Source organism: Pseudorasbora parva, chromosome 22 (genome assembly GCF_024679245.1).
Source record: "Pseudorasbora parva isolate DD20220531a chromosome 22, ASM2467924v1, whole genome shotgun sequence".
In the NCBI taxonomy this organism is placed as follows: domain Eukaryota; kingdom Metazoa; phylum Chordata; class Actinopteri; order Cypriniformes; family Gobionidae; genus Pseudorasbora; species Pseudorasbora parva.
In genome coordinates, this window is record NC_090193.1 from 2,285,393 (window position 1) to 2,304,320 (window position 18,928).

The following is an 18,928-nucleotide window of genomic DNA, read 5'->3' on the forward strand; positions in this document are numbered from 1 at the left end:
TCTATTACGTAAAATCAAACCAAAGCTGGATTTGTTAAGATTCAGAGAAGGGTGCCCATCTCTATTACATTAGAGGGGGGTTCATAATTATGACATAGCATAATAAGATAAAAAATTAAAATTATGGCATACTAAATCATAGTTATGACATTTAAAGTGCTGGGTTTCAATAAAACACTGATTAAAAAGGATGTATTTCTTGTTATGTTTTTTTTTCTTCAATACCAAACATTAATGCTGTGTAATGTAAGCAAAAGCTTTGCTAATAATTTACTTGCGTACATGTAGAAGCATCGAGAAATACTTAAAGGGTAATAAAAACATCATCACAGTAGTCCATATGAGACATCAGTGGGTTAATTAGAGTCTCTTGAAGCATCCAAAATACATTTGGTTCCAAAAATAACAAAAACTACGACTTTATTCAGCATTGGCTTCTCTTCCGCGTTTGTTTTCAATCTTCAAACACAGATTCGAACGGTTATGAATCGCTGATCAAATGCTGGTTTTTATAGTAAAACATTTTTCTAAAAAATTACTATAAAATCAAAGCCATTTGTCTAACCAAGTTTTGTTCCAAATGTGAAGTTGATATCACAAAAATTGAAGTTCCCATGAGATTTTGTTTCGGCGCTATACCAAAAATTGCCAGCGGGTGTCATCCACATTTCACTGATGCATTTTCCTGTAAATTTATCAATCAATCAATCAATCAATCAATCAATCAATCAATCAACTTTATTTATATAGCGCTTTTACAATCCCGATTGTGTCAAAGCCGCTTCACAGTGTCAAACAGGATAATATTGCAACAAAATTAGATTTGGCTGTACAGTCGTACTGGAGAAAACAGTGATGTTATCAGCTTATTTTAATTTATCATATAGCGACAATGTTGGCAGATCAGTATTATAGTTTATAGAATTAAATAAGACCTAATTCATACATTTTATTTGTATAATAAGTTGAATAACTTTAATCATATTTTTAGTGTCCCCAACTAAACAAGCCAAGCCAAAGGCGACAGTGGCAAGGAACCGAAACTCCATCAGGGCGTGATGGAGAAAAATAAACCTTGGGAGAAACCAGACTTATGTCCAATTATCACTTCCATCACAAAATAATCCCCAAATATGTAACTTTGAGACTCTGACATTTCCAACGATATGTTTCAAGATGTCAAGATTAGAAAAGATTTTGATTATAAAGTATAGTTAAAATAAATGTTGTAATATGAAACATGACACCGCCCACTAGGGGGAGGAGCCTGCTAGAAGAAATTTGAATACCATTTCCATGGTAACGCAACGTCCAATTTCAAAACGGTTTTCAGAGGATGAATTTTGAGTTCATAAGCTTTTGAATGATACCTAATTAATGATGATAACAAAAAAATAGGATACAAAAATAAGTGCCAAGCGTCCCGCGCCTGTGGGACGGTGAAAGTTAAGGTGTTAAAAACATAAACATAAAACTCACATGATGCACATTCTTTGTTCTTTATTTTCTGTAAGCAGAGTTAACAAACCTTGCTGTATTTTCGTGATGATTCATTAAAAGAAGGTAAACCGCCATAGCCTGACATGCCAGTCCCACATCCAGATGTTTGGTCTGGAAACTCACCATTGACGGCTCAATCCGAGGGGCGGATAAACGGTTGTCTTTCAAACTCCCTCTGCACGCGATAGGATAGCGCTACACCAACCAGAGCAACGAAGGCGAAGCGGAGCTGACAGATTAAACATTCGCCGTATCCGGTCGGCAAAACTCAGAACATATCTTCCCTTAGAAGGTTACTTCAGCGATTAGCATATGGCTTTGTATCAGTAGAAACCCTGGAGTATATTCAAATGATCGTGCTCCCCCCTCTTATATCCCCCTGAGACGAGAGATTTATGCATTTTATTTCTGGAAAAATTCCTCTCGTGACGCAAATTGACGATATTTGCGTCACGAGAGGAATGTTTGCCCAGAAGCTAAAGACTACAGCCAGCAGAGGGAGCCATTTCCTCATGTTTTCAACTCGTGCATGGGGAATGGAGATCACACTCACAGCACAGCTCAGCTACAGGCATTAATTTAAACGGATGCCAAGCTATGTAAGTGTTTTAACTTCTCAAAATAATTTCTATGAAAGTTAAGCTTCCAAAGGCATGAACTGAAAACGCGTTGTGAATGTATGCTGCGAATGTGGTCGCGATTACCTCAGGTCTCATCACGAGAGCTCATCAACTCATTTATGACGTTAAATGTAATCTGACTCCTAATCTGAGTCTGCTGTGAAACTCACGCGGCAACTCGATCGTTATATTGAACAGATGAACACACAGTATTTAATTGTACTTTCTGAACTCAGTCACTGTAATCCAGTAGCGGTGGCTTTGGGAGTGGCCTCACAGGGCAGCAAAGCATTCTGGGAATTGTAGTCTTTCATCCCCCATGAGACAAAAATACATTTTCTGTCTTTTCTCAGTCTAGAAAGCACCAAATTCAAAAATAATTTCACATTTCTACTACACTGATGACCGAGTTTAAATACAGATTCATCTTCCCAGCGCTGAAGTACCCCTTTAAGAATGACTTCAGTGCCGTTCTTTTCTCAGAGAAAAGCTTAACTCAAGTCTTCCAGAGTCGAGGTCAAAGCTGATTCGAAAGACCGCCGTTCGCCAGTTTCTGTGTTTACTAGAAGCACTCAAGCGCAACTCGGCCGTCATTATGTTAAGCCCCCCCCCCCCCCCCCCCCCCCCCACCGACTCTATACACGATGTGATTGGCCCGACCAGAGTTTGGCGTTTACAGCTCAGAAGTGTATTGAGAGTTGCCAGACGACACTCGCGGCAGATTAGATTTGCTGCGGCTTAGTGCCATCCTTCAGATGAGACGTCAAATCGAGGTCCCGAATCTCTCGCCCCTTTCACACTGCGATTCCGGCAAATACACGGATAATGCGACCCGGAATTTGTTCCGCTAGATTTGGTCCATTCACACTGCCAGCGAAATATCGTAATATGTGCGCTTTCACACACAACCCATAACGGTCCCGGGTCGAGTTGACGCGTGACATCCTGATGTGACGTATAACGGCGAGCGATCTCCGCTTCAGCGCGGATAGTAAGGAGCTCCGTGGTCTCGACTTGTGTCCAGTTTGCGCTCATTTCTGCTTGTTTAATTTTAGTTTCTTTTGTATACGAACACTCTCTAAGTTTAAAACACCGACGAGCTCTTCTGGCACTGCAGGGTTGTATTATTGAAAAAACAAGCTCTAGGAGTCGCACGATAACACGTTGCAGCATTAGTTTCGGCTTTTGTTCACACAGCGCTCGTCCTGGGTTGAATACCGCAATATTACTTGGTCCCCGACCCGGGTCGAATTCGGTAATCAATCCCGGGACGTGGTTGCTTTCACACAGAAGGCGACCCGGCAATGCTCCGGGAATATTGCGGGTCCGACGTGCAGTGTGAAAGGGGCTTGTGTGGTCGTTAAAACTCCCAGGATGTCCTTCGATAAAGAGTAGGGGTGTAACCCCGGCATCCCTGCCAAATTTGCCCATTGGCCCCTCTGTCCATCATGGCCTCCTAATAATCCCCATATAATTATTGGCTTAATCACTCACTCAGTCTCCTCTCCACCAATCAGCTGGTGTGTGGTGGGCGTTCTGGCGCAAAATGGCTGCCGTCGCATCATCCAGGTGGTGCTGCACATTGGTGGTGGTTGAGGAGATTCCCCCTTCCATTTGTAAAGCGCTTTGAGTGCCTAGAAAAGTAAAGTGCTATATAAATGTAATATAAAATGTAGACTTGAACACTCATGATGTCGTACACACGACTTCTCACCTCGTAAATACGAACATCCCCGAATGACTTGAACACACCAATAGATCTCCCCTTTCTCCCAGTCTGTCTGATCCCCGTTATAGTAAGTGTGTGCCTGCCCGTATTGCTCACCTGAGTACCTTCGTATATATTCAGATCGCGTGTCAAACTGCTGAAATCACGTGACTTTGGCAATCCGAATCATGAATCGATTCACTGACTCATAACCGTTCGAATCTTTGTTTTGAAATCGGCCATCACTATATAAGTCGTTATTTAGTTTTTTTTGCACACAAAAACTATTCTGGCCTCTTCATAAATGATTGTAGAGCCGCTGTAGTGAGATGGGCTTTGTAACGACGTCTTTAGTGCCTTTATGGGTCTTGAGAGAGGAAATGACATTGGTGTCAATGAAGGCCTTTCTGAGCCATCGGATTTCCCTTACGAAACAAAAATATATTGCAATATACTAGAATTTATATTGCAATACATTAGAAAATATATTTCAATGTATCAGAAACTTCCTCATATATTTGAAAATATATAGCAATATATGGATGGACAACCTATTGCTATATATTGATTCATATATTAAAATACATTGATATACAAACAAAACTGCATTATTTCATGTATGTTTATTGAAACAAAGTATTTTTTGTGAGTTAAGCAAGCTCCTGCATATGTTTGCAGAGGTTGATTAACAATAGCCCAAATCAGATGGTGCATGACATTCAATATATTTTCTATATTTAGAAAATATGATGGTGCATGACATTCAATATATTTTCTATATTTAGAAAATATGATGGTGCATGACATTCAATATATTTTCTATATTTAGAAAATATTTCTATTAGGGCCGGGACTTTAACGTTAATTACGTGACTTTAACGCGTTAATTAATTACGCAAAAAAAAAAAAAATTGTTTTACCACACTTATTTTTGCACCGCGGAACGTTTTTCAATGAATGAGTTTCGACGGACCATATATTTATATATACTGGAACACCAACTTATACTGGAACACCAACTAGCGCTCCGGAGTCACGACAACAACGAACCATGTGAACATGAACGAAGCTATGGAACGAAGAAGCTGATGAGACTGCTTTGCTTGGCCCCATGGATGGGAAATTTTGTTTTAAAAAACGAAAGAATGGAAGCGTCGTCAAGAGCATGGTTGTGTGCAAGCTATACAACAAGGAATTTGCGTATCACCGCAGCACATTGAGCCTCAAATATCACAAATATGCTTTTGCTAAACTGGCAAACATGCACTGGTCTGCTGGACTGAAATAAATAAACAATATTTTGTTGATTAAGCGTATGTATTCAGTCATTATTCAATGGTATACTAAAAATACATGTGAAAAATTACTTCTCATTGTTCTCAGGTCAAATATTTATATGCAATTAAAATGCGATTAATTAATTACAAAGCCTCTAATTAATTAGATTATTTTTTTTAATCGAGTCACGGCCCTATTTTCTATATTATATTTTAATCTGTTATATTTTAAAATATATGACAGTGTACATTAGATTATTTCATATTTACCATGTATACAATATATATGATAATTATATACTATGTAATATAAATCAATATATTTAAGACATATGTTCCCATATAAATCTGATTATATTATCCAGTACATTGAGGTATATTATCTCATATAATTTTACATATATATTTATATATATATACAATGACTCTTCCAATATATAATTTCATATATTGTAGGATATATTTCAATATACATAGCAATATATTGAATAGTATAATGATATGTATTTAGTCAATATATGAAAACGGCAATAATTGCAGTATTGTCCCATATATTGCAATATATAACTTGCATATATAATATATTATTATATAATATATCATATGATATATTACCATGTAAATTTCACAATATGGAGACACATGAAATATATTGTCAACTAATATATTGAGAAATATATTGTCAACTAATATATTGAGAAATATATTTTTGTTGCGTAAGGGTTCAACACTAATATCTTCATCTGTGTGTGAAGATGAGCGGAGGTCTGACGGCTGGCCAACCACAGGAGGCAAAATTATCACACAAAAAAACCTGAAAAAGACAAAAAATGTCCATAAGGATGCAAGGGTTAGCTTATAGCCTACACTCTAAAAAATGCTGGGTTAAAAACAACCCAAGTTGGGTTGAAAATGCACCGACCCAACAATTGAGTTGTTTTAACCCAATGGTTGAGTTGTTTTAACCCAGTGGTTGAGTTGTTTTAACCCAGTGGTTGGGTTAAATGTTGCTTAAGACAACCCAATTGCTGGGTAAGAACAACTCAACCATTGGGTTAAAACAACCCAATTGTTGGGTCGGTGCATTTTCAACCCAACTTGGGTTGTTTTTAACCCAGCATTTTTTAGAGTGTATAAACGTGCCTGGTGATAAAAATCATTACTGGTGAATCTGGAGACTAAACAATGACAGGGACACAGTTCGCAACACTGCTCATTATGTGCTTCCACTGAATCCATAATCAGAACTAAAATCTTTCTTCTTCAATTTTTTTGGCGGTTGACATACAACGAAATGGTGTTTTACCGCCTCCGACTGGTCTGGAGTGTGGAACAAAATGACACGTCCTCCCTTATATTCGAGTCCATAAATTAGCCACTTTTAGATATTGAACAAGAATATTATAACATTAATCTCCTGAGTTATTTTGTACAATATCTCCTAATATAAATCACATTTTTATTCTTTCTAGATTTTGTAAACCCTTCTTTCAGTCTCATATTTCTGACAGTATGTTCCACTGTTTCTTCTGCCCACAAAATTCACACTTTCCTGTATCATGTTTATTCACTTTATAAAGTGTACTATTTAGACTTATATTATTATCTCTTCTCTTCTATTTTTCCCTGCACTTCTCATCTCTCCTCCTTTCCTTTGAATCCTGTAAAACCATCAACCTTTCTTCTCGTGATCCCATTGTTTTTGCCATCTTTCCTTCAACCTTTTCTTAATAATACTCTTGATTTCATTCTTACTCAGATTAACTGATAAACTAATGTCTTTGTTTTTAATGGCTCCCTTTGCTTCCTTGTCTGCCATTTCATTTCCTTTAACACCAATATGAGCTGGAACCCATTAAACAAAAACAAAACAAAAAACACTGTGAGACCCATCATATGAATTTTGTATAATGTTTGCTGTATTTCTATCAAAATGAACTGAAATTTCAACCAGCAAACCTCTATATAGGCTGAAGCCCCACCTACAGGGCATACCAAGTAATAGAAACAAATTTAAATGTTTGTAACAATACAATTATATACTATAGTAACCCATTTCAACAAGACAAACTTCTAAACAGCTAATACAGCAGCCATTAAGGAGCTTAACATCCAATTAAAAGGCAAACACTGCAAAAAATGCTTTTCTTACTTAGTATTGTTGTCTTGTTTCTGGTCTAAATATCTAAAAATTCTTAAAACAAGAAGTATTTACTAGACAAGCAAAAGTAATTTGGGAAAAATAACTCAAAATGAAGAGAGTTTTTGCTTAAAATAAGCAAAATAATCTGCCAATGGAGTAAGTAAAATAATCTTAAAGCTCCACTGTGTGATATTTTCCCCCATCTAGCGGTGTAAAGGTATATGACCATCCAGCCTGGTCTCATCGTTAATACGTAGGTATTAATACGTTACTTTCAAAGAGACTAAACGTACGTCTTAGTACGTTTGGAGAAGTGCTAAAATGTAAAATACAGACGTATTTGCAAAATTTAAACATAGTATTTTTACATTTTTACAGTTAAAAAAACGTAAAATATTTACGAATCCATCATGAAATCTTTTTTTTTAAGAATACAAAACTTTATATTGGTAAAAACATTTTTTTTTTGTTATATCATAAAGATATCTATATAATTTCCCTTTGACCATTTTATTGATTAATGTATGATCCCTTAACACTACCCCAAAACTAAACCTACCAATTTAATACAGAATATAAAGAAAATAAAAGGTAAAACGTTGGAAAATGACGATTTTGATAACAATATAGCATTAAAAAAATATTTTGAACGGCTAATCCTACACTTACCCCTAAACCTACCCATTAGCATTTATTAAAACAATGTACTGTTATAAATCAAAGCATAACAGACAGACCAGTGTACTCACAATAATTTATTTACTGCAAAAATGTCAAAAGCGGTACCAAAAGTAGTTCAAATGAAGATGTGTTGCAGTCGCAGTCCTCTCTGGTGGTATATAACGTTAATAGTTTTGTATGAGGTACAGAGCAGAATGTTAGCTATTAATCAAAGAAAATATTAATCCGGCTTCTCTCCGTGAAGTTGCGCGTTTCCCATTTCAAATACAAATCGACTGAAACACGACATGTCAAAAATCTGTGACGAAGCAGGCGAGAGCCAATGAGCGTTCGATGCCACTGCCGTAAATCATGTCGTAACGCTTCATGAGGGCGCGTTTTTTAAATTTGAATTCATAACGAGCGCGAGATTTGATGTTTGCCGTCGCGCTACTGAGAGGAGATGAAGGCTAATGGAGATGAAGATCACCGGGCTCAATTTGGATTTTTTCTCGCAAACATATGGATTCTAACGATTTGGATTACAGCGAACGAATAAAGTGTTGTGTTTTGTGAATTGATGTATCTTGTGATCGCCAGTTGCTGAATAGGAGAAAATGCCTTTTTATGTCTCACAGCAAACAACAAGCTAAATACTACAAAATGGTTGGCAAGAATGTTATTCATCTGACGGTTTTAAAATTCAGTCTTCTTTCAACATTATCTAGTCATCCGAAATGAGTTTGTAGCAGAAGTCACGAGAGCAAAATGTTATTTTATATTTCTGTTATTTTATATTAGGTTGATTAACTTAGTAAAATGCATTTAATAAATGTGACTGAAAACATGTATTGATGTGACTATTGGATATAAAATAAACAATATTAATGCCACGATTTATGGGAGCCTGGTAACTTACACGTACACACTTGGATACGTAGATAATTTACATTTTAGTGCTGTCAATACGTCAATATTGTAAATTTTAGTGCTGTTAATAAGTCAGTATTGTACGTTTTATTGTGTGTGAAAACATTAGTAAATGTACGTGTAGTAGAATCACACTTTACGTAAAAATACTCACATATTTTCATGAGATCACGTTGGACCATCCAGTGAATATTAGTTTCTGTTCCTCTCAATTCTGATTTCGTTTTAACTCCTACGGTGGCCCATTTAGTCCAAGATTAACATGGCAATCCCTCTCTTCACATTCGACACAGGGTGCGTCTCAATCATCTCCCTAGTCCACTAGTCAGGGCACTGATCAGGGAGTCAGCCCATTTACTTATGTCCTAATCAGTGCCCTGACTAGTGGACTAGGGAGATGATTGAAACGCACCCACAGTGCCATCGGGTTCAAATGCGAAAGGCAAAGAATTTACGGGTATGTCCCTCTTTGGCTACTGTACTTTCAAGATGGAGGAGCAACATGGCGACCGGCATTCAGACCCCTCACCCGTATGTATTTTCAATGGCATATTATAAACTTACGAGAATACTTTATTACTTGAAAGAAGTAAATATACATTAATGAGCGCATATATTTTTGAAAGAACTAAGTGTTTTTAGCTAAGAATAAACTAAAAAAGTCACAGTGTAGCTTTAATTCAAACAGAAAACAAGATTATTTTTCTTACCCCATTGGCAGATTATTTATCTTATTTTAAGCAAAAACTCTCTTAACTTTGGGTTATTCTTTCCCAAAACAAGACAAAAATTTTGACTTGTCTAGTAATTGTTTCTTAATGTAAGAATTGTTTGATATTTTGACTAGAAACAAGACAAAAATACTAAGTAAGAAAAGCATTTTTTGCGGTGAAACATCTGTTCCTAAATCCTACCCCTCTGCCATCACACCAGAATGATAGCTTCCAAAGGAAGCGATGTGTCTGCTGCTTTAAAAGGCAGTTTGACCTAAACTATAGGTTTGGTTGTACAGACAGTGTGTTGGTGAACCGGGAAGTTTAACTGCAACAAGGTTTGTGAAAATATTGTGGGGGAAATAAAAGGTAATTATAACATGAGTTATTGTGTTCTGGCATTTTGTTATAATGAAAAACTTAAGACAACTATACAAATAGAGAACTAGAACAAATCACAGCAGAAATGAATTTTAGACGGAACAAAACAAAACCTTCATAACACCTTCCTAATGTGTTCAAAGATGTAAATATTGCCTGGAATGCATAGTGCAAGCGAAATGAGTGAATGTTTGCAAGTCCAAATTTTATAGTCCCCAGGTTAACCTGTGACACAAACACTGCCAAAAAACGGTAAAACAGCAAACAGAAACCGAGACACAAGAGAGATGGAAGCGCACGGGGCATGGATGTCAGGACTTTGAAACTGAACTAAAACTAGGCCAGGATCCAGACACCGTTCCCCAAACACTCAAAACACAGACATAAGAGCACACACACAGCCCAAAGCCAAGAGTGTCAGGATCCTGTCACCAAACCAAAACCAACACTGATCCAGGTGAAAGAGCCCTGACACGTAATCCATATCCAGGCCTTTTTTCCCGAATCTGCTAATGGTAGTAAGCCATTGCTATTGTGGGATTGATGAAACGACAGCAGTCTGGCTCAGATGTTCAAACTCCAGTCGTATTTCAGTCCGTGGAGTTTTAGCTTCACAATGACAACCTTTCTGGCCTATTCAAATTTGAGCCCCACCGTTAGTTCCTCAAAGACGCTTTCACTTCAGCCTAATCTAAATTCAGCATTTTCTTTAGTTTCCTTTGATACAGGCTATGTGTTCTCCAGTAATGTGAGAAGCGCACGTGTCTTCTCTTTAAATGGCTTATGTATACAATTTGAACCCAAATATGTTAGCGAAACTTTAAAAAAATTTTTTTTACATCAAACATTTCTTAAAGGGTTACTTCAGCGATTAGCTTATGGCTTTGTATCAGTAGAAACCCTGGAGTATATTCAAATGATTGTGCTTTCCCCCCTCATATCCCCCTGAGACAAGAGACATATGCATTTTATTTCTGGAAAAATTCCTCCTATGATGCAAATTGACGATATTTGTATTTAATTGTATTTAATTGTAGTGTCTGTTCTCTAACTTAGTCACTGTAATCCAGTAGCGGTGGCTCACAGGGCAGCGAAGCATTCTGGGAATTGTTGTCTTCATTCCCATGAGACAAAAATACATTTTCTGTCTTTTCTCAGTCTAGAAGGCACCAAATTCATAAATAATTTCACATTTCTACTACATTATTGACCCAGTGTAAACACAGATTCATGTTCCCAGCGCTGAAGTACCCCTTTAAGTTAAGATATTCAAAGTTTAAATATAAGCAAAACTTGCAGATTTGTATTGTACTGGTACATATTAACTATTAACTTATTCACTGTCCTCTCGTTATGCTCTGGATGAAAACATCCACTAAATTAAACTGCTGTAAAAATGTATCAGATACATAATTTTTTTTTTGGGGTGATTTTAAATAGTCTTTAGCTGATCCAAGCTGGTTTAAGATGGTCCTTAGCTGGCCAAAGCTGGTTTAAAATGTTTTTTAGCTGGTTTAAGATGGTCTTTAGCTGGCCAAAGCTGGTTTAAGATGGTCCTTAGCTGGCCAAAGCTGGTTTAAGATGGTCCTTAGCTGGCCAAAGCTGGTTTAAAATGTTTTTTAGCTGGTTTAAGATGGTCTTTAGCTGGCCAAAGCTGGTTTAAGATGGTGCTTAGCTGGCCAAAGCTGGTTTAAGATGGTCCTTAGCTGGCCAAGCTGAGTTACGATGGTCTTTAACTGTTGCTTAATTACTTAATTACTGGAGGGGGGGGGGGGGTAAATATATGTTTTTTGGCAGGGTTCCCTTCTAAAATTATCATTTCCAGGGCTAAATATCACATAATTGCGGTCAGTTCAACCCGTGGACAGTCCTCGGCAACTGTGTCAAAGTAGCCCAAATCTGCAGGAAAACTGCGGACTTGGCGACAGCACCCCATTGAGGACAAAAACGTCCCCAACATCACATAAGAGTTAACTTCAAATATTAGAGTAAGCTAATTCACAGAGGTGGACAGTAATTAAGTAACAGTTAAAGACCATCGTAACTCAGCTTGGACCAGCTAAAGACCATCTTAAACCAGCTAAAAAACATTTTAAACCAGCTTTGGCCAGCTAAGGACCATCTTAAACCAGCTTGGATCAGCTAAAGACTATTTAAAATCACCTTGGACCAGCTAAAGACCATCTTAAACCAGCTAAGGACCATCTTAAACCAGCTTGGATCAGCTAAAGACTGCACTGTAAACCCTAATGTTGCCTTTACTTAAACAAATCAAGAAATCTGGACTTAATTTTACTAGTTTAGTCCAAAAACTCAAAAATATAAGTTAGTATAACTTATTAACCAACAAAATATATAAACTTAAGATTTCAAGTTGAATGAACTTAAAATTATAATTAATTAAAATAGCTCGCTCTGGTCTTGCTTTGATGTGATTGGCCATGCCAGGAGTTCTGTCTGGCAACAAGAACTAACTCACTGATTGGAGGACATTTACAAAAGGCGGCCCTTTTCTGTTGCTGATTCAAATTTAGATGGAGACTTTTTCATCGTGTGCAATCTTAAAATAGGTAAGTAAAAATGTGTAAGTTACTAAACATAATAATAATATGTGAACTAACTTATAACTAACCAGACTGACTTTATTTCTGTTTTAAAGGAAATAATAGTTTCATTGGAAGTCACCATGATGGAGATCAGTGTTTGCTTTAGTTGGGCTCTTGACGCTTGACTGTATAATATTATAATATAATGTTTCTCTGGCTGTTTTGTGTTTGTGAGACACATTTGTGAAATAACACAAAAAGTCAAGAGAAAATATCATCAAGTGATGTTGTTAGATTATTGATGATGATCACATCATCATGTATTGGGAGAATCTCTGATCATCTCTCATGCAGAGTCTAATGCTTTGGTTGTTAAAGCAGTTATTAATAGTTTTGAAATATTAATAAAAAATATCAATGAGATTCTTTACTCTTGTGGTAATTGGACAATTTATGATTTAATTTTTTGTGCACAAAATGTTTAAATCTACGGCATTAGTTAGACATGCACAGACATCAAGAATCCGTGTATGAATCTCTACAATGGTGAAAAGACATTTTTATTTTTTTTAATCCGTTAAACAGATCAACTCTGAACATAAAACAAGGTACAAAAACATCAGAACAAAAGAGCAAAAGTAAAAGCAAATAGTAAGAATCAAAGAAAATGTGTCACAATTCAGATGTATAATTTATTCATGCTGCAATGCATGCTGAAGTTTTCATTGGTTGTACCCAGCATGGTGTACTGAACTTCTGGTGTACCCAGTTTGGTGAACTTAACAATTTAAGTACAGTGAACGTGAGCACCAAGTTAAGTGAACTTAAATAAACACGTTTTGGGAGACTCCATTACTCAATTGAATTAAGGGAACGAGTTTACTCAAATCAATTGAGTTCAATCAACTTATTAGGGTTTTCAGTGTATTTAAAATCACCTTGGATCAGCTAAAGAGCATCTGAAATCAGCTTGGGCCAGCTAAAGACCATCTTAAACCAGCTAAAGACCATCTTAAACCAGCTAAAGACCATCTTAAACCAGTTCGGATCAGCTAAAGATCATCTGAAATCAGCTTGGACCAGCTAAAGACTAAACCAGCTTGGATCAGCTAAAGACTATTTGAAATCAGCTTGGACCAGCTAAAGACCAACCAGCTTGTATCAAATAAAGACTCTCTGAAATCAACTTGGACCAGCTTAGACCATCTAAAATCAGCTTGGGTCTGCTAAAGAACTGCTTGGGCCAGTTCAAGACCATCTTAAACCAGCTTTGGCTAGCTAATGACCAGCTTAAATCAACTTGGACCAGCTAAAGACCATCTTGAACCAACTTGGGCCAGCTAAAGACCATCTAAAATCAGCTTGGGCCAGCTAAAGACCATTTTAAACCAGCTTTGGCTAGCTAATGACCAGCTTAAACTAGCTAAAGATCATTTTAAACTAGCTTGGGCCAGCTAAAGACCATCTTAAACCAGCTTGGGCCAGCTAAAGATCATCTTAAACCAGCTTGGGCCAGCTAAAGAAAATCTTAAACCAACTTGGGCCAGCTAAAGACCATCTTAAACCAGCTTGGGCCAGCTAAAGACCATCTTAAACCAGCTTGGGCCAGCTAAAGAAAATCTTAAACCAACTTGGGCCAGCTAAAGACCATCTAAAATCAGCTTGGGCCAGCTAAAGACCATTTTAAACCAGCTTTGGCTAGCTAATGACCAGCTTAAACCAGCTAAAGATCATTTTAAACCAGCTTGGGCCAGCTAAAGACCATCTTAAACCAGCTTTTGCCAGCTAAAATCATCTTAAACCAGCTTGGGCCAGCTAAAGACCATCTTAAGCCAGCTTGGGCCAGCTAAAGATCATCTTAAGCCAGCTAAAGATCATCTTAAACCAGCTTGGGCCAGCTAAAGACCATCTTAAGCCAGCTAAAGATCATCTTAAACCAGCTTTTGCCAGCTAAAATCATCTTAAACCAGCTTGGGCCAGCTAAAGATCATCTTAAACCAGCTTGGGCCAGCTAAAGATCATCTTAAACCAGCTTGGGCCAGCTAAAGATCATCTTAAACCAGCTTGGGCCAGCTAAAGATCATCTTAAGCCAGCTAAAGATCATCTTAAACCAGCTTGGGCCAGCTAAAGACCATCTTAAGCCAGCTAAAGATCATCTTAAACCCGCTTGGGCCAGCTAAAGATCATCTTAAACCCGCTTGGGCCAGCTAAAGACCATCTTAAGCCAGCTAAAGATCATCTTAAACCCGCTTGGGCCAGCTAAAGACCATCTTAAGCCAGCTAAAGATCATCTTAAACCAGCTTGGACCAGCTAAAGACCATCTTAATCCACCTTGAGATGTTTTTTCCAGAATAGGAATTTAAATCATTCGATGCAAGTCTTATTGACTGTAACTATTAAAAGTTTTTTTTTGATAAAAATAACCACACTCATAAAGAAAACAACGTGAAGTTTCTCAGCATTTTTATAGAAAAAAATGGAAGAAGCCGGTTCCTCGGGACAGTGTGAGCACCCAAGGCCATGCTTAGGAGGTAGTTTAAGATTAGTTTAGTTGGCATACACATGCATGTCTCAAAAAAAAAAAAAAAAAAAAAAAAATTGTAAACGTCTGTGGGAGAAAGAGAAGAGCATATGGATGAATTTGAAAATAGATGATTTACATTTACATTTATGCATTTAGCAGACGCTTTTATCCAAAGCGACTTACAACTCAGGAGAACAGGAAGCGATCCGTCAAGAAGAGGCACCGAAACACAAAAAGTGCCCTAAATACTAAGATTTGTACACTACTCAGAGTAGCAAAGACCAGAAAAGGAAAGAAGAAAGGAGAAATAGAGAGGGAAAGGTTTTTTTTTTTTTTTTTTTTTATGTAAGATTAAGTGCTCACGGAAGAGATGAGTTTTTACCTGTCTTTTGAATGAAGCGAGTGATTCTGTCGTGCGTATGGAGGACGGAAGATCGTTCCAGGAACAATGAAAGAAAAAGTTCTAGAGATGATGACTATAGATGATGGCACGAAAAGAAATTTACTTTTGATATATAAGTACTTTTTTTTTTTTTTTAAGTTCTTCTGTACATTTACTTTCCCTTGTAACAGAGTAAAATTTGACCAGTAGTACTTTTACTAATGTTGTGTATTTTGTCCACCTCTGCTAATTCATACATTTAAATTAAAATGATCAACTTTATTATTTTAATTGACTAGCTTAATAGCTAATTCAATAATGCCACCTTGCTAATAGTTACACAATGCATTGGTAGCAGTTTAGCACTTGCTTAAAGCTACACTGTGTAACTTTTTTAGTTTATTCTTAGCTAAAAACACTTAGTTCTGTTAAAAATATATTAATGTCTATTGTGGCAAAGCATGCTGGGAAATGGAAATCCCAGCCCAGTTTTGGTTAAATTTAAGTTAGTCTAAATTAAAAGAATCAAGTTTCTAAAACTTAAAACAATGAAACTGGAGAACTCAGAAGAAAACGTTCTAAATGCTCATTAAAGATCATTTGATTCAACTAATTTGTTTAATTTGAGTTGGTTCTACTCAAACCAATTATGATGGTCAATGGCTTTATCAGACATTGTTTGTTCATTAATACACACATCATTTCTTTCTAACCCTTCTTTTAATGATCATTAATTTAGATCATTCTAAAGGAGAGAGCTTTCGGTTATCAATTTGCATAATAACCCACAGCAAAAAGCAGATTTGTGATTGCAGATCTGTTGGAATTCTTCATTTGTGTATTGTACAGTCTGAAAAAAATGTTTTACCCAAATGCTGGGTTGAGCCTGCAGGGTCATTTTATTGGGTTATTTTTTAATATTTTTTCCCAGTGCTGGGTAGTCTGTGCCAAACAAGTTTCAACTGGATACATTTATCAATGTTTTTTACATAACCTGATGTAAATGAATATATGAGATTGTAATTTAATGAATGGAGCAGCCTACTGATACCAGTTTTCTTCCCACAGATTCCCATTGGGTGTTTTATGACTGTAAAGGACTGACTTGCCATTAAATAAATATTGTATATGAACTCCCCCTGTCCTATATACACCAATCAGGCATAACATTATGACCAATGACAGGTGAAGTGAATAGCACTGATGATCTCTTCATCACGGCTCCTGTTAGTGGGTGGGATATATTAGGCAGCAAGTGAACATTTTGTCCTCAAAGTTGATGTGTTAGAAGCAGGAGAAAACGGCAAGCGTAAGGATTAGAGCGAGTTTGACAAGGGTCAGATTGGGATGACTAGACGACTGGGTCAGAGCATCTCCAAAACTGCAGCTCTTGTGGGCTGTTCCCGGTCTGCAGTGGTCAGTATCTATCAAAAGTGCTCCAAGGAAGGACCAGTGGAGAACCGGCCACAGGGTCATGGGCGGCCAAGGCTCATTGATGCACGTGGGGAGCGAAGGCTGGCCCGTGGGGTCCGATCAAACAGACGAGCTACTGGAGCTCAAACTGCTCCAGAAGTTAATGCTGGTTCTGATAGAAAGCTGTCAGAATACACAGAGCATCTCAGTTTGTAGCGTATACAAGTCAGGGTGACCCCTGACCCCGCCAAAAGCACCAACATTGGCACGTGAGCATCAGAACTGGACCACGGAGCAATGGAAGAAGGTGGCCTGGTCTGAGGGATCACGTGTTCTTTTACATCACATGGATGGCCGGGTGTGTGTGTGTGTGTGTGGCTTACCTGGGGAACACATGGCCCCAGGATGCACTATGGGAAGAAGGCGAGCCGGCGGAGGCAGTGTGATGCTTTGGCCAATGTTCTGCTGGGAAACCTTGGGTCCTCCATCCATGTGGATGTTACTTTGACACGCTCCACCTACCTAAGCATTGCTGAGACCATGTTCAGCCTTTGATGGAAACGGTATTCTGGTGGCTGTGGCTCTTCCAGCAGGATAATGCTCCTGACACAAAGCACAAATGCTTCAGGAATGGTTTGAGGAGCACAACAACCAGTTTGAGGCGTCGACTCGGCCTCCAGATTCCCCAGATCTCAATCCAATCGAGCATCTGTGGGATGAGCTGAACAAACAAGTCCGATCCATGGAGGCCCCACCTCACAACTTACAGGACTTAAAGGATATGTTGCTTACATCTTCAGGGGTCTAGTGGAGTCCATCAGAGGTGGGTCAGCAAAAGAGGGACCAACACAATATTAGGAATAATGTTATGCCTAAAAAACTTTCAATATCAAATTGACTGACCCAGCAAATGTATAAAACCCAACAAGCTGGGTAAAAACAACTCAGCAAGTGTTCTGTCCAATATTTACCCAGCATTGGGTTGCCAATAAAAAGGTTTTTTTAACCCAGCATTTTTTTGGAGTGTATGAATGGAAGTCTTATTGGTTTGGAACGAGATGAAGGCCAGTAAATGATGACACAATTTTCATAAACTACTACAAAGCCTTTAAAGTCAGCATGAAATGGATGAACAAATTCAAACAAGAACAAATGTAGGGCGGGGCTTGATTTGGTCTGTGGGGAATTGATTGGATGGTTGTGGTTTGCCATTGGTGGATCTCATGTGAGTGACAGGTGGCCCCGCCCTCATCATCAGAGACGAGATGAGATGTCGCCGCAAGTTATTTGGATTCAAGATTACATGAATTTGAAGAACATGAAATATGATGAATTTATTATAAAATACTGCAATATTCCAATAAAAAAGAATAGAGTGGTGCAGGGATGATGTAAGTTTAAATGGGTTGGTGTTGTGCTAGACTATGTTTGGTAACACCGGTGAGATTACGTCTTGTGTTCATTTACTGAGAGTTGAGAAATAGTTTATTACAGAATGGATAAAACTGTCATTCTGCCACACCAACCCAACAAAACCACCACGGCAACATTGGTGAAAACCATCAGTAACCCAAGTGGAATAATGCTGGTGAGTCCCTACCAAACCAACCGGGTTGGCGATCCCATGGATCTAGTTTGTCTGGCACAGCAAGTACAGAAGGGAGATGACTTTATCAGAGCCAATGCTTGCAACAAACTTACAGTCATTGCTGACCAGATAAGATACCTTCAGGAGCAAGCAAGAAAGGCTTTGGAAGATGCCAAGAAAGATGCTGAGCTTCATCACGCCGCCTGCAATGAAACCAGGAAACATGTATTATCTTTACATGCGTGAATCTGCTCAGCAATACTTCTTGAATCTGTCTCCGCAGGAATGGGGTGCTAGTTGCCCTCACAAGTTCCTTGGCGGATACAAACTCCAACATGACATGTCTTGGACACAACAAGAGGAGGTTGAAAAGCGGGACACTGAAATTGGCATTATGGACAAACTGTTGAACAGGCAAATTGCTCTATCAGCCTGAACAGAGCCCCGACTTAGAGGGTATTCCACAATGAAAGGACACAGCTCACTCATGGACGGCCTTACTGAACTGGTCTTAAAATATACTAGGCTAATTGTTTGTTAG

General features: G+C 37.9%; 1 pseudogene; it reads left to right on the top strand.

Annotated features, from left to right (window-relative positions):
* Positions 1–18,294: 18,294 nt before the first annotated feature.
* LOC137058850 (uncharacterized protein C1orf50 homolog pseudogene) lies at positions 18,295–18,928 on the top strand (annotated as a pseudogene).